General features: G+C 41.7%; 2 pseudogenes across 2 annotated transcripts in view; one reads left to right on the forward strand and one right to left on the reverse strand.

Moving 5' to 3' along the window:
• Positions 1–19002, forward strand: part of LOC309846291 (spermatogenesis-associated protein 31D1-like) — a 911407-nt pseudogene that overhangs the window by 330398 nt on the left and 562007 nt on the right. The gene's annotated exons all lie outside the window — the stretch shown is intronic.
• LOC309846373 (undifferentiated embryonic cell transcription factor 1 pseudogene) lies at positions 11831–13089 on the reverse strand (annotated as a pseudogene). The gene has a single exon. The product of its transcript is annotated as an undifferentiated embryonic cell transcription factor 1 pseudogene (transcript).

The raw sequence follows: 19002 nt of genomic DNA on the forward strand, positions 1-19002 counted from the left end.
AAATATAAGATCCTTGATTGACAAATTTTCTTATTTGTATGATTACTTTTTAAATTTTGACTAGGACCTCCAACTGCCTTCTGGCCTCCATTGTTTCTGGTCAAAAAAGTTTCAGGTGAGATGTTACTCTTATTGCAATTCCTTTGTATGACATTTGTCATTCTTCTCTTGCCACTTTCAAGATTTTCTCTTTGTCTTTGTCTTTCAATATTTTTACTACAACATGTCCTTGTGTGGATCACTTTGCATTTACTACATAGAGTTTGTTGAGCTTCTTGTATGTACATTGTTTTCTTATCAGTTTTCTTTCTCCCTTCTCCACTGGGGACTGTGTGCAGATGTGTTTACCGATTTTCTTCATTCTCTCCTTTTTCTCTCTGTTGGGCTCATGATTTTTGTCTTCAAGCTTGTTAATTTGTTCTTCCATCGATTCAGATCTACTGTTGAACCCCTGATTTCCAGAAACTTTAAATGGTTGTTTTTAAATAATCTTCACAAGGTGTTGTTGTTTCATTGGGGAGTAAGTCTTCAGAGCTCCTCATACTGTCATTGCAGAAGTGGAAGTCCCTCCTGTGTTCTTTATTGTTCACCTCCTCAAAGGCCTTAAATTTGAAAACCTTTTTCTCTTTATTAGCCCATTTTACTCTTAAAAAACACCATATTAGGGTGCCTGGGTGGCTCAATCAGTTAGGCATCTTGGTTTCATCTCAGGGTTGTGATCCTGATCTCAGGGTTGTGGGATCATGCCCCTCGTTGGGCTGCACACTCAGCAGAGAGTGTGCTTGGGATTCTTTCTCTCTCTCTGTCCCTCCCCTACACACTCTCCCTCTTTACCTCTCTCTCTAAAATAAATAAATAAATCTTTAAAACAACAACAACAACAACAACAACAACACCATATCTTACACTAAGGTACCACTCGAGCCCTTACTAGCTGATAATTCTTGTAAGCCGTTCTTGCCTCATCCTTCTGCACTATTATTTACTCCCTCCTAGAGACTTTCTTCTCCCCTGGTTTCACTATTGAGGTTACCCTGAACCATAAAATGGCTAGGTCTCCTGAATCAGGTCCTTTCCTTCTATCTACTTTTAAATGCTGGTGTAACTGGTAGAGGGTGTTTACACTGTCCCTCTTCCCTTAGTACCTGGATGCCCTGGCAGCCTCATCCATGCTGATGGCTTATACTCTCACTCATGTCTTCTAACCACCGGTTCATGCCTCCAGCCAAAACCTTCCCTTGAACCCCAGCACCCAATTGCCTACTGGACATTTCTGTTGTGACCCACAGACACCTCAAATTTACTAAACACAGCTAAGATTGGACTCCCCCTTTTCTCCAAAGCTTGTTTCTCTTTTCTCTTATATTTTATATTCTGGTTAATTATATCCAACTATCTAGTCACCTAAACCAGGAAGCTGGGAGCTTTCCTTAGGTCCTCCTCTCTTCTCACATTCTACGGTCCTCAGAGCTGGGCTTTTTCCACAAAGTCTCTGCCTTAACTCAAGCTTTGTTTGCCAACTAGCCTAGTATAACCTTCCATTGCTCCCCACTGCCAGTCCATTCTCTATATGGAAACCAAGGTGATCTTCCTAAATCACAAATCTGATTATGTGATTCCTTGCCAAAACATTTTTATTACCACTGCTATTATCTACAATCATGTTCCCAAATTTCAGTGATCTAAGTATGGCCTTCAAAATATTTTACCATAAATATCATTGCTGTGATCATATATTTATTTGCATATTTATCATTATTTGTTTACCTAGATTTATTCCAAGAGGAAATTTGATCTTTATATTTGAAAAATCAGTATCATTGGTCATAAGGAAGAGAATTAGAAAAATAAATCCATAGCTATTAAAACAAAAAATACTTGTCTAAGTAGCCTTTAAACCTTCTTGCTTCACAGCATGAATACATGCTGTGAATGTATGTATGAATGTATGTATGAATGTATGAATACATGAGAAACCCAGTCTTAGAGCAAAATCATTATCACCATGCAGAAAGCAAAGACTTTCTTTCAAACCTCAGATAAAGGTAAAGCAGAAGATGGCTTATTCCAAGGGATGAATATTATTGTGGGTTTTGTTTCTTCAGTTATCTACAGTGCCAACCCAGTCCAATGAGAAAGGGTAACCATTAACCATTAGATAAGTTGCATCAAAGCAAGAACCATGTCTCTTTCATTTACCACCTGTCATTCATAGCCCATCAAATACTAGAGTACCTAGAGTGTGGGAGGTGCTTAATGAATATTTCCTGAATAAATATACCTTAAAAAAACCACTGTAATTGCAAAGAGTTTTCTCTGACAAGTTCATATTTTATCAAAAAACAAGTAACTTGATATTTTGCTAAATAAACAAGGAGATCATAGTGTGAATAATATGTTGCCATTGGCATCACACATGCTCATGCATGTGTGCACATGCACACACGCACACACACACACACACGCACACACAAATGACTGCAATAACTACCTGTTAAAAGGTAGGGTTGGTTCCAACTAGAAAAACTAAAAAATAGAAATGAAAATTTTTTTCACTATATTCCACTTGACAGCACTTGAATTTTATACTATAGGTACGTGTATTATTTTAAGAAAATGTTTTTAAGCCAAGTGCAAAATATAGGAATCCAAACCAAGAGGAAATCTTTAAAAGTCATACCACATGTACCTCTATATCAGGATGGTTAAAAATTACACTAACCTGCATCTTGCAAACAAAAAATGAAAAGCAAGGATGATTAAAGAAGAAATTTCAACCTATGAGAATGAAGCAGATATAGTGAAGAATAAATAGCCAGCCACTTTAAATGCAACCGGGGGTCTAGGTCTGAAAAGTCTGTAATTTTACAGAAGTCAGTATCTTTGCCAATTATGTATAAGGAAACCAGGAATGGACCAACGGATAAATGTTACTCTAATTTCCAAACATGAAGAAAGGGTAACTTTTTGAAATATTTGATCAATAAATATGACACAAATCACAGTAAAACTTCTAGAACACGTTGATCTAAGAAAAAGAAGATCAGGGGCGCCTGATGGCTTAGTGGGTTAAAGCCTCTGCCTTCGGCTCAGGTCATGATCCCAGGGTCCTGGGATCGAGCCCCACATTGGGCTCTCTGCTCAGCAGGGAGCCTGCTTCCTCCTCTCTCTCTGCCTGCCTCTCTGCCTACTTGTGATCTCTATCTGTCAAATAAGTAAATAAAATCTTTAAAAAAAAGAGGGAGAGGAAGGCAGGAGACATCTAGTGGGCGTGGAAAAATAAGTGATCAATAATAATTTACACATTCAAGATAGCGTACGGAATTCTATGTGCCAGAGAGATCCCATTTTGCTAGTTAGTTCTGCCCCTAGAATGTTTATACAAAGAGCCACCATGAATGAATGTGATAAATGCTCATGTCAAAGCCATTCAGAACGCACCCCCACCCCTCACTCCCTCTCTTAGGCCTCTGGAGGTAGGAGCAATACCCTGGAGCGTGTGGTTCTCATGGTGGCTGAGCCTCCACCAATCTCCTTGGCCAAGTGACCCTTCTTGTCCGGGAAGATGCTTCTAGTAGACTTTTCTCTTGATCCTTCTTTTGTTTACAATGTTAAATGGCATCACCATGCTTTGGAGACTCATACAAACTGTGAGGGTGACGAAGTCATGTCACCATTCTAATGATGACTCCGCTTTCGTGTTTCACCACACTGGCCACAGGGCCATTAGGGACTCAAGACAACTCTCTGATGTCTCCCTTCATGTCCAGCCTGCATGCCTGAAAGAAGCATTTTGCGGGAGAAAACATAAAATAGGGAAAGAGAAGACCTCAGCTGTCATGACTGCTGATCAAATGTTGATTCTGCAAGAGGTGTTGTTAGAACAGAAACTGAAGGCCTACTCCTGTCCTCTTGTTGTGGGGTCAAGGTGTAAGGTAAAAGGCAATACATAAAGTTGCCTATTAAAAAAGGGGGGGGTGGACCACATCCCCATCACTATTGACTGGTTTGAACACCTGCAGGGAAGGCAGGTTGATGGAGGGTCATCCACGGACCACTCGAGGGACTCATGGGAAACGTCTACTGCCAGCTGCTCACAAGTGGGTCTTTGAGATTTACATCCTTATTATTTTAATAGGAGAAACACAACCCTTCACTGCCAATTAAAAAATGCTTTATTCAGGTATTTCACGCTTATAACTATGGAGAAATGTCCTTGCCCACCAACATCTCGCTCTTTTTAGGTACTTAATTAACGGCCTTCCTCCAGGATAAACACATCATGTGGCCAATAAGAAGATGAAAGCTTTCTTTAAAAATGTATTTTGCATGCCATTATACTTGAAATTGTCCTTCAACATAAAATCGTGAACAATTACTTTAAACAAAACCGTCATAGTAGCAACTGATGACGAGATTAATTCTGTCTGTTCTCTGATGAGTAATTCAGTCCTTACCTAGTAGATGTTGAAAGATGCTTGGCTCAAAATTTAGTGCAAGATGGTATGGTCTGTCCTATCAGAGCAGTATTCTCAATAATGCTGTGGATAAAATTGTGCAATTCTTTTTTTTTTTTTTAACAGCGTATTCAGAATTTACTTGTTTTCAGGGTATAATTGATTGATGTTTAGTACATTTTATGATTCCTTTTAACAGTGACTATCCCTGATAAATAAAAGCAATTACTGAGCCTTTTTCAATCATGTGAATTATTTCCAATTCAGATATTTTGGTAGTTCCTGCATCTAGGTTACTCATTCATACAGAACTCAGAGTTTCTGCTAGCTAGGAGAGAGGAAGACCTGGGTTTCCCTAATGACAGATTTCTGACAAATATCTGGTGTGTTATATCTGTATTGTAATGGGAATACCAAGAAATTCGCCTGGCTCATGCTATTTAAAATCACAGAACACTTCAAGAGCAGGCCATGATATAGGAAACATTTGCTATGCTGTGTTTAAGTTTGTCTCATGCAAATCATATTTTTAAAATGGTTTCTTTCACTTTCCAAATACAATGCATTTAGTCATCATTAAATCAATTTTTCTCTGCTATTTTGGCTGGTGTACAGCGTATCGGTCATTTGCAAAGAAGGCCGTGAAGCATAATGTGAAGATATGTGAAGTTTGAGCCTTAGGAATACCTGAGTGTTGGTGTACTTAAGCAGTTTGTAATGTCTATGAGAAGCTAGCTAATCTAATTTTACACTACTGTGATCCACTTGGAAAATAGAAGGAACTGTGATGCTTTCAATTAACACATATTTAATCAGAAGGGGAGGAATAGAAGGAAGGAAGGGAGGAAGGGGCTAGGAAAGAAACAATTATTTGAGGGGTTTTTTTTTCAGTTCACACAAATTTCATTTTATTATATATAACCTCAGATAAATTTCAACAAATCATAATTTATTAAAATTATGTCTACTTAAAAATCTCATAGAAGAGTAAAACCATCAAAAATAAAAATACACACGCACAACACACACACATCACCCATGTATTGGCAAATCACAATTGCTGTAACAATACATTAGGCATTCCACAATTAAGGGCTATCAAAATTTCCATCAGTGACAAAAAGATTTGTATCCAAATGGACTGATTTTCCAGAATCCAAGAAAAAGTCTCCTAGGGTTTATTTAAAGATAAATATTTGAACAAATACTTCTTAAATTTAGGAAATTCAGAACATACGATTAAAGAATATTTGCAGTGCAGACTATATTCAATCCTTCCTTCAAAATGTGCCTTTGAGTACATAATTCTGTTTTCTCTATCTAAATTGAGCTGTCCTCCAAGGAAGTTTTCTAAAATGTGTGTCTCTGTGTGATAAATGTTCTAAGACCTAACATGCTTCATTGTATTTTTACTGTGCTCTCAAAAAATGAATATAGCTGTAAAATGAATAAGTGAGTCGGGAAAAACAAACAAACAAACAAACAAACAAATTAATGACTTCTGCCCAAATGCAGCAGAAGAGAAAAAAAAATAAAGAAAATATTTAAATAAGTACTGAGATAAATTTTGGAGAATTAAAGAAAGATAAAAGATACCAGACTTAAAATGATGCTAAACATGAGAAATCAGAAACAAAACAAAACAAAAACCACACACACAAAAAATTATTTGAGTTTTAATTAAAATCCATCAGTGGGCCTTGTGTATGACAGTCCACAGTAATATAAGGCACATTCCAGAACAAGTGAGCGCTACTGAGAGATAAGATCATCAACTACGGGATAAGGAAGACTATGAAGGGGATGCATATGTGCAGGTAAATTGTGTAGATAAAACTAAAGGGTCAGAGAAGTTGAGAGAGAGATCAATGTAGAACATCAACATCAGGAAAAGTTTCATGGAGGTCCAGACATGAGCTGGATTAAGGAGTGGTTAATATTCTTAACAGAAAATTTCCAAATTTGGGAAGACTCTGGTATGTACAGTCACAGTTTTAACTGAGTGGCATACCTTTATTTATAACCCCTAAACTGATGTAGAAATAGCACATAAATAAAAATGTCTCCATCAAAACATTGGAACTGAACGATATAAAAGTAGTTTGCCAACATCTGGTGTTCCTCGATGTTCTCAAGTTCCTGAACAAAAATGGGGATCTTATCTCTCAGAGAGACCTGGCTTACCAATTTCCTGACTTGGAACACACCCCACACATTAGGATATTAAGGGTCTGAGAAGTTGTGCTGAAAAGAAACTATTCAGCTCTGTTTACTTTAGAATTCCCCAAGCTCACCTGATCATGGAATGTTCTTTTTCACAGCATAGACATGTCAAGGAACTGAACTCCATGGGACACAGACAGGGAAATAATAGTCCACTACAGCAACAAACAAACCATCTAATTTTTGAAATGGGCCAAAGACCTTCTCAGATACCTCACCACAGAAGACATATGGATGGCAAGGGGACATATGAAAAAGATGCTCCACATTGTATGGCATTGGGGGAATGCAAATTATTTTTTTGAAGATTTTATTTATTTAAGACAGAGAAGATAACAAGAAGTGGAACATAAGCATAGGGGAGCTGGAGAGGGAGAAGCAGGACCCCCACTGAGCAGGGAGCCCCACATGCAAATTAAACGAGTTGGCACTACACACCTATCAGAATGGCCCAGACCCAAAACACCGACAACACTGAATACTGGCAATGTCGTGGAGCTACAGGAATTCTTGTTCTTCACTGGGGCGGGGGGTGGGGGGGATGCAAAAACGGCGTGGCCACTTCAGAAGACAGTTTCTTACAAAACTAAATGAGATTGAACAACTGTACTCCATGGTATTGACCCAAGTTATGGAAAACTTACCTCCACACAGATACCTGCACATAAATGTTTACAGCAGCTTTATTCAGAGTTGCCAGAACTAGGAAGAAGCCAAATGAGCCTCAGTAGTGAATGAATAAATAAACTGTTGTATATCTAGACAATAGAATACTAGTCAACTCTAAAATAGAATGCATTAAGAAGCTACGGAGAGGTATGAAGGAAACTGAAATGCGTATTACCAAGCGAAAGATGCTAATCTGAAAAGGCTGCATACTGTGGGACTGCAGCTATATATGTGACATTCTAGAAAAGGCAAATCTGTGGAGACGGTAAAATGATCAGTGGTTGTCAGAGGCTGTGAGGGCAAGAAGGTTAATAAGGGAAGCACAGAGGACGTTTGGGGCAATGAAACCTTTTGGGTGACATTGTAATGGTGGCTACATGTCATAAATTTGTCCAGACCCATAGAACGTACAACACCAAGAAAGAACCTTGATGTCAACTATGGACTTTGGGTGACAATGATGGGTCAATGCAGATTCATTGACTGTAACAAATGTACTTTACTCTGTTGAGGGATGGTGATAATAGGGAGGTTGTATGTGTGCTGAGGACAGGGGTTCTCGGGAGAAATCTCTGTATTTTTCCCGCAGTGTTGCTGTGAACCTTGAAATGTTCTAAAAAATAAAGTCTATTTAAGAAAACATGTAATCCAGAGCACCTGGGTGACTCAGTGGTTTAAGCTTTTGCCTTTGGCTCAGGTCATCATCTCGGGGTCTTGGGATAGAGCCCCGCATCGGGCTCTCTGGTAAGCAGGGAGCCTCTTTCTCTCTCTCTGCCTCTCTGCCTACTTGTGATCTCTGTCAAATAAATAAGCAAAATCTTTAAAGAAAATTAAAAAATTTTTAAAAATGTAATTCAGTGAGGAAGGCATTGCATGCTTATGAAATCTGCACCACACACACACATTTTTTGTCTTGTTTTATTTGTTTATTTATTTATTTATTTATTTATTTATTTATTTATTGGCTACTTTACCTGTCTAGTACAAAGCTTCATTTAAAACAAACAAAACTAAACAAAAAAAGGAAAAATTGGTATTGAGAGTTGTTCTGTGGCTGTTTTAATGGCCCAGTGAATGGTGAAACTCAGATCTGCTCAAAGGTAGTCTTATGATTGTTCTACAAAGTTCTATCTTATGGAAGCATCCTTCTCTTCATCCTGAAACTCTCAGAAAGACTGATGAACAGATTGGAACAATGTCACAACTGATCTTGAGAAGAAAAAAATAGAAGCCCAAAGTTCAACCTACTCAAGTGTGGCCAAATATAAGTTTTTTAAAATGATGAAAGGAAATGCCTTATGGTTTCAAAGGCATAGAGATGTTTCCAAAAGGAATTTACAATCACTAACCAATTCTATAATGATTTCTAGAATTAACCAATTCTATAATAGCACTTAGCCATTAAATCTGTGGTTTCTCGTTAAGGATTAAGGCTCTTCCACCTAATTCTCACCCTGAAATAAGGGACTTTAAAATAATGTGGCTGAACTCTGTGACTGGAGAAAGATCCAACTTGGTCAAACATACATAAGACACACAGCTCCCATGTTTCATCTCTTCTTGTGTTGAAGTCCTTGCATTTCCTACTGCCGTCACCTACCAACCCTTTTCAGTGTGTGTCTCTGATCATCTGATCAAAGTTTCTTTTTTTAAATAAGCTCTGTGCCCAAGGCGGGCTTGAACTCACAACCTTGAGATCAAGAGTCACATACTCTACCAACTGAACCAGCTGGGTGCCTCTGTCTTTGAACATATTAAATCTGATTCTTTTGTTAATGTCGTTAATCGTTTTAAATATTCTTGTTTCACCTCCTTTATTCAATTGTCCTGTTATGTGAAGTTCTGGGGAAGGAAGCTATCCCCGTTATTTATTAAATTGGATGATTTGGAGTTTTGCTGCTGTAGTTTCTCGAGGATTTTACAGTTTAGAATTGGGGGTCATCTTCACAATAGTGGGGTTTAGTATTCTCCGTGGCGTGGGGCAAGGGCAAGTGCCTCCAGAGGAGTTTACCAGTGCAGGGCCCCTCTCCTGCCCCAACACAAAGTATCCATTTTATTTAATTAATTTATTTATTTTTAAAAGATTGTATTTATTTATTTTTAAAAGATTTTATTTATTCATTTGACAGACATAGAGCACAAGTAGGCAGAGAGGCAAACAGAGAGAGAAGGGAAGCAGGCTCCCCGCTGAGTAGAGAGCCTGACCCAATGCGGGCCTCAATCCCAGGACCCCGAGATCATGACCTAAGCTGAAGGCAGAGGCCTCAACCCACTGAGCCACCCAGGCACCCCCATAGTATCCATTTTAAACACCAAGTATCAAAATTCCATTTGAGAAGGAGGCCTAAGGTTACAAATTCACATGGACTTTAGGGCTGGTCAGCCTTTTTGTCATTGGCCCATGTAAATGGTGGATTTTTATCCAGTCCACCTCTTACTAAAGATTCAATCTCTTGGAGAGTGTTTTATCTAGAATTGCCAAAAGTCTCATCTCCTGTCTCACTTGTGTTAAAAATCCAATGCCTTATATTCCTGAAGCTGACACCCATCCCCAGAGCTGTTAAGAGCCACTTATATCTTTGTAACTTTCTTCTTTGGTTGTGTCTTCCCTCCTTTCTTTTGGGCACAGATGTATGTTTGAATGAGGTTGGTTGTAAGTTATTAGTGTTTCCCGAAGATCACCGCTAGAGGGTTTTGGGGTTCCTTATTCCATATGCTGCCAGGTTCAAACACCCTTTGGCCTTCACTGCATGACTTCTGTCAGAGACCAAGGGTGAAGCCCAGGTTGGTTGGATTTTGATGTAACCCTTGCTTGGCAATTCTGTGAGAACATATAAAATTAAAGTAAGTTCAAAGTTTTCCAAGGAACTGGGAAAAGCTGGTGTGTGTTCTTTTCCAGGAACTTCTCTTATATGTCATAATAAAAAGCATGTTAACGGAGGAAGCAGCAAACGGTGAAGGGAGAAATTTTTGGTTAAATTTGAGATCCTTAAAAAAAACACTTCTTTGTGCAGCAACCCTCAGTGCCAACAAATAACATGTGTTGAGTACCTCACACCAGCCTCTGAAGCACACGGATGAATTACAAGGATTCTTGTTGGTTTAAGGAACTTAAAAAAAAAAAAGAAAAAGAAAAAAAAGGATTTATTTATTTATTTTAGGGGCAGAGCTAGTGGGTGTTGTGGGGAGGGGCTGAGAGAGAGAGAATCCTCAGGCAGATTCCAGGCTGAGCATAGAGCCCAAGGCGGGGCTCAATCCCAAGACTCTGGGATCATGATCTGAGCTGAAATTAAGAGTCAGCCATCTAAGTGACTGAGCCACCCAGGCTTATTCTAACACAGCCATTTATGTGATATTATATGTACGCGCACACACACATGCATATATGCAACTACCGATAATGATGGGGGGCTGTGGGGGGGCGTGTGCAGTGCATCTATGCCCATTTTATTAGGCTTGGAGCAGAATTTTACTGTTTTGTAATTTCAGAGTTCCAGTTGCTGAGTCTTGGCTTTAATGATACAGTTTTGTTTACTGCCACAATTTATTTCATGCCAAACCTTTGGTCAGGAAGACGACCTCCAATTATCCTGCTTTTCCCATGGAAGAACGCTGTTTTACCCTGGACCACATGTTGCTCCAGTTCTCTGGAATGCATTTTGGATAAAAGCAAACATGTCTGCATATCAGAATATTATTATAGCTAATTAATTACACTACAAGGCAATCAATCCAAGAGAAAATACTTACTGTGCTCTCATGTGCCTAGTACCACACCATTTTAGTACTAGCTTTTTGAGTTATTCTAAGACATAAAACATGGACTTCTAACACTCAAGGGGCCAATGGGTATTTTATTTTATTATTTAAGGATTTATTTATTTGAGAGAGAGAGAGAGCGAGTGCACTCATGTGCAATCGGGGGAAGGGTGAAGGGAAGAGAGGGATTCCCAAACTCAGAACGTAGGGCTCGATCTCACACCCCGTGAGATCATGGCCTGTGCAGAAACTGTGAGTCAGATGCTTAACTGACTGAGCCACCGAGGCGCCCCAGAGCTTACAAGTATTTTATTTTATTTTATTTTATTTTTATTTTTTTTTTTTTTTAACAATACTTAAAATATTTATTTTTTTTTTTTTTTTTTTTTTTTTTTACTTTCCTTCTATTGACTTTGTTTTTTTTTTTTTTTTTTTTTTTTTTTTTCTTTTTTTTTTTTAATTTATTTTTTATTTTCAGCATAACAGTGTTCATTAAACGTTATGTAAATGCAGCTTATAATCAAGTACCCAATCAAAATTTAAAAGATATGCTAAAGTCACTTAAGACATATTTAAGTCGATTTAAATGTAATTTTTTAATATGTGGAAGAATCTATTTAGTTAATATTTGAAAAATTAATCACCTATGCAAAAAGTTAGAATAGGGTGGGGGGAAATCTGTGTGGTTTTTTTTTTTGTTTTGTTTTGTTTTTTTAAATTAGAAATTAACAATGTTTTTATTGAACATACCTAGATTTGGAGTAGGGTGGGGTCACAGAGTGGGGTCAGGGCACAGGGAACACGGTGCTATAGAAGGGACCGGTGCAGGCCAGGCCTCACTCTCGGGGGTCCGTTAGGACCCCTCGCTCGGCCGCGGCGCTGCCTAAGATGAAGCCCACGGCCAGGGACACGGTCTGGTCGAAGGAGCCGCGCAGCTGCTCCACGTGCTGGTTCAGGGTCAGCAGCTGGTCGCGCAGGGGGCCCAGGATGGCCACGATGTCGCCCAGGTGCCCCCGGGTCTGCAGAAGGGCTGCGTTCAGCGACGGGGGCGCGGACTGCGGGGGCGCGTGGTCCTCGGGGCGGCTGGGCGGCGAGTCTGGGTCCTCCCGGGCGGGGTCCAGGACCGGCGGCGGCGGGGATCCCGGAACGCGGAAAGGCGCGCGGTCCTCAGGCCGGGCCGGCGCGGGGCCGGCCGTGGAGAGCGCCGTCGGGGAGCCGGGAGCTCGAGGGGCGTCCGCAGACTTGGGCGGGGTCGGGCTGAACCTGAGAGTCCAGGTCCGGTCCGCGTCGGGGCCGCGAGTGGCCGGCGGCGGCGGGACGTCTGGCTCGGCGGGCGAGAAGGGCATGGCGTGGGCTGGGCGGCGTCCGCGCGGGGGGCGCCCGGGCCCCGGGGAGCGGCGGCGGCCGCCGCGCCGGTGTCCGTTGTCGCCCAGCAGCCCCATGAGCTCGCGGATCTGCGCGTCGAAGGGCCCGGGCGGCTGGCCCTGCGCGTCGCGGAGCTTGTCCTTGAGGAACTTGTAGCGGCGGCGGCACTGCGCGGGCGTGCGGCGCACCTGCTGGCGGGCCAGCGCGGCCGACACGCGGCGGTAGGTGGGCAGCGCCTGGCGGCGGTCCAGCAGCAGCGCGCGCCACACGGCCGGCTGCAGCAGCGTGCCCAGCAGCAGCTCCGTCTCGCGGGCGCTCCAGGGCGTGCGCTGCGCCGAGCCCGGGGACACGGGCGACCCGGGGAGGCCGGGGGACCCGGGGGACGCGGACGCCGCCAGCGCGCCGGGTGAGGCGGACCGCCCCGGCGGGGTTCCCGGCGCGCCCCCGGCCGGCCGCGGCTCGGGGTCCGGGCTGGCTGGCGATGCCGGCGCGGGGGGCGCGGGCGGGGGCCGCCGCCGCGACCGGAGCAACATCCCGGGGCCGGCGGAGCTCGCGGGGTCGCGGCGGCGGCCGGAGAGAAGCCGCCCACACGCGCTCCGAGGACGCGAGCTCGCTGGAGAGGAAATCTGTGTTTTTTAAACCCTAAAAGGGTGAAGTAGACTGGAAGGAGTAGGGTGGGATTGGGCATGAGAGGTGGGAAATGCATTTTCAATTATGGTGCCTTTTTTGGGTAACCTTGGTTTGGGACTATTTTTATTAATTGTGGTTGGAAATTTTCATTCAGGGATTTCTTCTAGGAAACCAGCAGGAAACAACAGAAAACCCGAATAGATCCTTTCCTTAAGAAAATTCTAAAGAAATGTAAATTGTATCTCCTTCTAAATCATCCATTCCTGGGTCTGTCTTAACCATTATTCTTAACATGCAATAAATAATTAAGTTAATGATGAGCACATTAGATCATGAGAAGTAATCCAGGATTTCTAAGATATTATAAACCCAGTGTAGTGTTCTTGAGGAATATTTTCTCATAAATTTTCATCTTCTCAAAATTTCTTAAAATTGAGAGAAAATGGCAGAAATGCTCAGCAGAAAATTGAATTACACCCATTATTCTTATACAGTCTTAAAAAAAAAGTAAATTTAGACTCACTAAGTCTATACAAGCAGAAAACACCAATTTTATAGGTTTTATAAGTTTTAAGTTCTTGGTGGGAGAATACAGCATTGAATGAGTCAAAGACTATTGCTCTATTTGCAAATCTTCAAACTGACAGAACCTCTGGAAAGATTTATGGCAAGTTTGTCTTTTTAAAAAGCGATATTTCCATAATCCTACCAAACTGCTATGAATAAGGCTATAAATCACTTCACTGACTTGATTAATGGGACTTGTATTTCATGAAACCAGTCTAAGAAACCCAGAGGCTTTCATTGATATTGAATCTTCTGTAATATCTAATACCTATCTGTTCCTCAAAAGATGAATTTTGATAATGACTGAAAGTATTTTTTACCATAATTTTTGCTGAAAGGAAAAACAAATAGAAATCAATGGTATTAGGTCCGATGGCTTTAAAGAGGTTTTTAGTCACCAGCAGAGGGGAAAAAAATTAGAAGCAGTAGAAAATAAGTATAACCACATTCACTAAATTGATGTAGCTATAAGTTCAGATTTTATCTGCAATCATGATTGGTACATCCAGTTCTAATGGATGAATAATCTTGAGTGTTTCTTTCTGCCTGACTTTCTTTTTCTTTTTATGTCTTGCTTTGAATTTGTTGGACAAAGGAGAAACTCCTTTGAATGATCTACTCTTCTTTCCAATTATAGCCACACATTCTCATAAGGAAATGGAGAACCCAGTAGCTAACTACACTAAAAGTCCACCAGCGGGTAACTCCTGTGGGGAGAGAAGAGGACTTGTCCCACAAATCCAACATTTGCATATGATAACCAAGAGAGCTAAGTGTACAGCTGTGTAGAGGGAGCCCTGTGTGCCTTTAGTTAGGGACCTGACTGACATTCTGGGCCATGAGCTTTAGATAGATAGATAGATAGATAGATAGATAGATTGTCCGTGTTACCAATCTTTGCCTCGGGTAATGTCAGAACCTAGAAGAAACTGGGCCATGCACAAAAGAAATCAGGCTAAGGGCAAGAGTAAACTTTGTAGCCCCAGACGTTTATAATGTCCTATGGCCTTTCAGATCCTGGTCAATGATTTGCATGTGTTTATGTACACCCTACTTGTCTTCACGAAGAATTTGATGGGGGTCAGAGATTCATTCAACACTTTAGGTACAATAAATGAAAATTAGAAATAAGCTGAGTCAGAGGGGAAGCAGGGGCAGAGAAGTAGGCAAAAATCCATTCCATGGGCTCTTAAATCTGAAGTCATATACTCCATCTCAGAGACCCTGGTGGTGATGGGTAGCCTTAATATTTATACCCTTGTACTACAAAAAAAGATGAGTCTGGAGCAATGGTGGGAAAAGGGGTCAGAAAGGTGCTTCAAATAATTCATAGTTCAGAAGCACATGTGTAACCTGCACTTGGTATTTTTTGTATGTATGCAAATACAACTTTATTACAGAAAACAAGAAAATAAATGAGATGGATGAAATTCACATCTATTAGCATGGATAAGGAAGTTAGTAACCCTATAAGACCAAGAAGACAACAAATATTCATTGAGTATTATATAGAGAGGCATGTAAGGTACTCAGGATTCATGAGATCTTAATTCAGTACCCACTGGTGGTTCCAGTTCTAGTCCCAGGAAACACAAGTAAACAAGTAAGCACAAGTAAAACCTGCTTATCAGGTTAGTTGGCAACCTATAGCTACTGACCAAACATACTTACCCCTCTGTATTTGCTTGGGTTGATAGTTTCTGCTCCCAAAAGTTTTGACCCCAAGTGCTCTTTCTAGTCCTGAATCCTCTTCCCATCTACTTCCTGCTCTGGCTTCCCTGGTGGACGCCAGAATCACCCTATCCCACGGGTCCCCATCTCTACCCAAGGGGCCCTCTAACTTCATATCCCCGAGACTGACCTCATCTTCCCTTCCCCAAACAACTTGTCCTCCTGTATTTCAGCCCCCATGGCAGCAATATCTACCTAATCACTTCACCAAAAGCTTGGATATCACCCTGACCCTATCCTTTTCCTCAAGCACAAAGTCTTTTTATTTCCACCTCCTTAAAGTATCTTTTTATTGTTCTCTACCCATCATCTCTGAGCATCTGCCAAATTAACGACATAATGGGCAAGTCTAAGAGAAAGGCTGTCAAAATCTACCTTGGTTTACCTCTCTGCTCTTACCTAAGTCCTGGACATGGTGGGAAAGACCCTTTCTCTCACTCTACTCTTCCTTTTTGCCTTTTCACAGCCTTAGCTCTATTGCTTAGAGCTGAATGATCCATTATCTATCCCAAATCTGTGATTTTATCCTCACTATTTTTTCTCTGTCTAGATGTCCTTCTTTCCCACCCTTGGTGCCCCCCAATCCACCACGCCATCACACACCATTTTATTCTGCCAACTCTTAATCTTTTTTTCATGTTTTATTAGGATGTCAGCTCTTCTAGGAAATTTCCCTAAAACCCCAGGCCCACCCTATAATCACCCTCCATCCTTGGCCTTTATTGAATTACATGCACTCCCTTCGTGTTTTCACAGCAGTCTGAGATTCTGCTCTCATTACACTAGCAATCAGGGTCCCAGAGGAAGGAGATGGCGCTTGCTAATTAGGATGATTCAGAGAGGTGTGGGAGAGGGGCAGGGGAACCATAAGGGATAGGGTAGGAACCCAGGTTAGTAACGGTTGATCTGGCACCCACTCTAGGTCCAAACAGATAAGGGGAGAGAGTGGTTACTGACAGCCTAGACAGAGAAAATCATGTGGGAGAGGTTATCTGATGAAGACCAGTGACCTTTGTTTGACAGTGACCAAAGGCAACCTTTCTGTGAAGAAAACAGAAGAGTGGGGCGCCTGGGTGGCTCACTGGGTTAAAGCCTCTGCCTTCGGCTCAAGTCATGATCCCAGGGTCCTGGGACAGAGCCCCACATTGGGCTCTCTGCTGAGCAAGGAGCCTACTTTCTCCTCTCTCTGTCCCTGTCTGCCTCTCTGCCTACTTGCGATCTCTGTCTGTCAAATAAATAAATAAAATCTTAAAAAAAAAAAGAAAGAAAGAAAGAAAAGAAAACAGAAGAACAGAAGAGTAACTCTCCTGGCTTCATTCTCCTTTTCTACTAGACTTCATACCAGGGTTTCCCACTGGCCAAACCAACCAGCAGGCAGAGGACAAGGAAATGAGTTAAATAATCTCATAGCCCAGCCTGGTGACCTGTAAGTTTGGAGAAGGGTAAAGATAGGCTTTAGAGAAGTGAACAGATTATTTCTAGCAAAATCACATGGTAATGAAAATGCCTTCATTGTTCATCGGGCTCCTTCATTAGCCTGAGTTGCTTGAGGATAGAAATTATTTCTTTCATCTCTGCATCCTCGGTATCTAACATATACTAGATAACACGTGCTTATGGAACACGGAGAATTAGACATTACTCAGAGGGCTGTACTTTCTGAGCATGTCCCACATGCTTTTTGGAATCCAGGGAAAATGAAAAAAAAAAATGAGTTTTACCATTTTCATTGTCCTGCGAAGAAGAAACATCATTTGTTCGAGAGAGATGAGTTAAGTTAGTTCTCAGCACTGGGAGGGATCGGATGCAGTCTTGTGACTTCCTGCATAAGAGGTACTTGGCTGCATAATGGGCAATTCCTCCAAGGGAAGCCACAGGTGCAGGTACAGTTTTCATGGGGCTGTTTAAAAACTATGAGCCCCTTGGGGGTGCCAGGGTGGCTCAGTTGGTCGAGCATATGACTCGGTTTCGGCTCTGGTCATGATCCCAGGGTCTTGGGATTGTGCCCTGAATACAGCTCCATGCTGGGCAGTGGAGTCTACTTGAGATTCTCTCCTCTGCTGGTGCTCATGCACACACAGGCTCTCTCTCCCAAATAAATAAATCTTTAAAAAAAATTTAAGGGGCACCTGGGTGGCTCAGTCGGTTAAGCATCTGCTTTCAGCTCAGGTCATGATCCCAGAGTCCTGGGATTGAGTCTCAGGATGCATCTGGCTCATTGCCCAGCAGGGATCCTGCTTCTCCCTCCCTGTGCCTGCCGCTCCCCCTGCTTATACTCTCTCCCTCTTTCTGTTTAATCTTTTAATCTTTTAAATCTTTAATCCTTTTTTAAAATTCTTTTTTTTTAATCTTTCTTTGAAGATTAAGCAAGAGAATAATTTAGTCTACCTGGCATCTGGTACATGTTAAGACTTTTCTTCTTTTCTTCCTAACTCTCTGATAAGTTATTTATTGCTGTGTAACAAACCACCCCAAAATAATGACTTAAAAAGTAACAATCATTGATGCTGCTCCCAGAGCCAGGGCTGTGAAAACCGGAGTAGCTGGGAATGGGGTGAGGTTGGAACAGCTGGCTTCCTTGGGTTTCTTTCTTTCTGTGGTCTCTCCACATGGTCTCTCCACGTGGCAGCCCCAGGGTAACCATGGCAGCTGAAGGCTTCCAGTGAGAGCAGAGGGAGTGAGAGAGTAGAGCGAGAAAGAGAGAGCCAGAGTGAGTTACAGAGAAGAAGAGGGTGAGGCAGAAGCTTGTAATGCCTTATGACCTAGCCTTAGAAGGACATTATGCTGTCTCATTTCCGTCACATTTTCTGAGAAGCAAAGCATATGAGCCAGCTCATGGTCATGGGGAGAAAAATTAGACTCCACTTCTTGATTGAATTTTTGGCCATGTTTTTTTAACTACCACATTTTCCTTCTCTAAAATGCTTGCCTGGATGAATGCAAACACAAAGCTCAGAATGTAAGGGTCACATCCAAGGTCATTCAGCCCTTAAATGGTTCCACCAATATTAGATCCAATTTTGTGACTCCTACCTCCATGCACTTCCCAGAATCTCAGAAAAATCTCACGTGATTAGCATGCAGAACCTGGTAGGCAAGACATGCTAGCCCCAAAACAGACCCAATGCTCATTGCCTTGGAAAACACACATTTATTTTGGAGGAAAAATATTACCCAGAAAGCAGTCATCGATGAGCACTTTCCAAGTTTGTCCCAAACATCTGTGTTTAAAATTTCCCCCCCAACAGATGTATTCATTTGCATTTCCCCCAGATGAATCACTTTTTTTGTTGTTGTTATTTTTTTACTGTATTTCTCACCTCTTATGATCCTTTGGTATTAATTCTCAAACCCACCACCTAGGTTGGTACCATCTCCTGATTTGGAACCTTCCCTTTCTTCTATTATCATGAACATTTGCCCTTCCTGTGGGCCACTAAATGAAATGTTCTTTAAGCGGATGATCTGAGGAGTACCTGGGTGGTTGAGTCCCTTAAGCATCCCACTCTTGGTTTGAGCTCGGGTCATAATCTCAGGGTCGTGAGGCTGAGCCACACCTTGGGTTTCTGCTCAGCAGTGAGTCTGCAGAAGATTTTCAATG

Source organism: Mustela nivalis (assembly GCF_964662115.1).
Source record: "Mustela nivalis genome assembly, chromosome: 13".
Classification (NCBI taxonomy): domain Eukaryota; kingdom Metazoa; phylum Chordata; class Mammalia; order Carnivora; family Mustelidae; genus Mustela; species Mustela nivalis.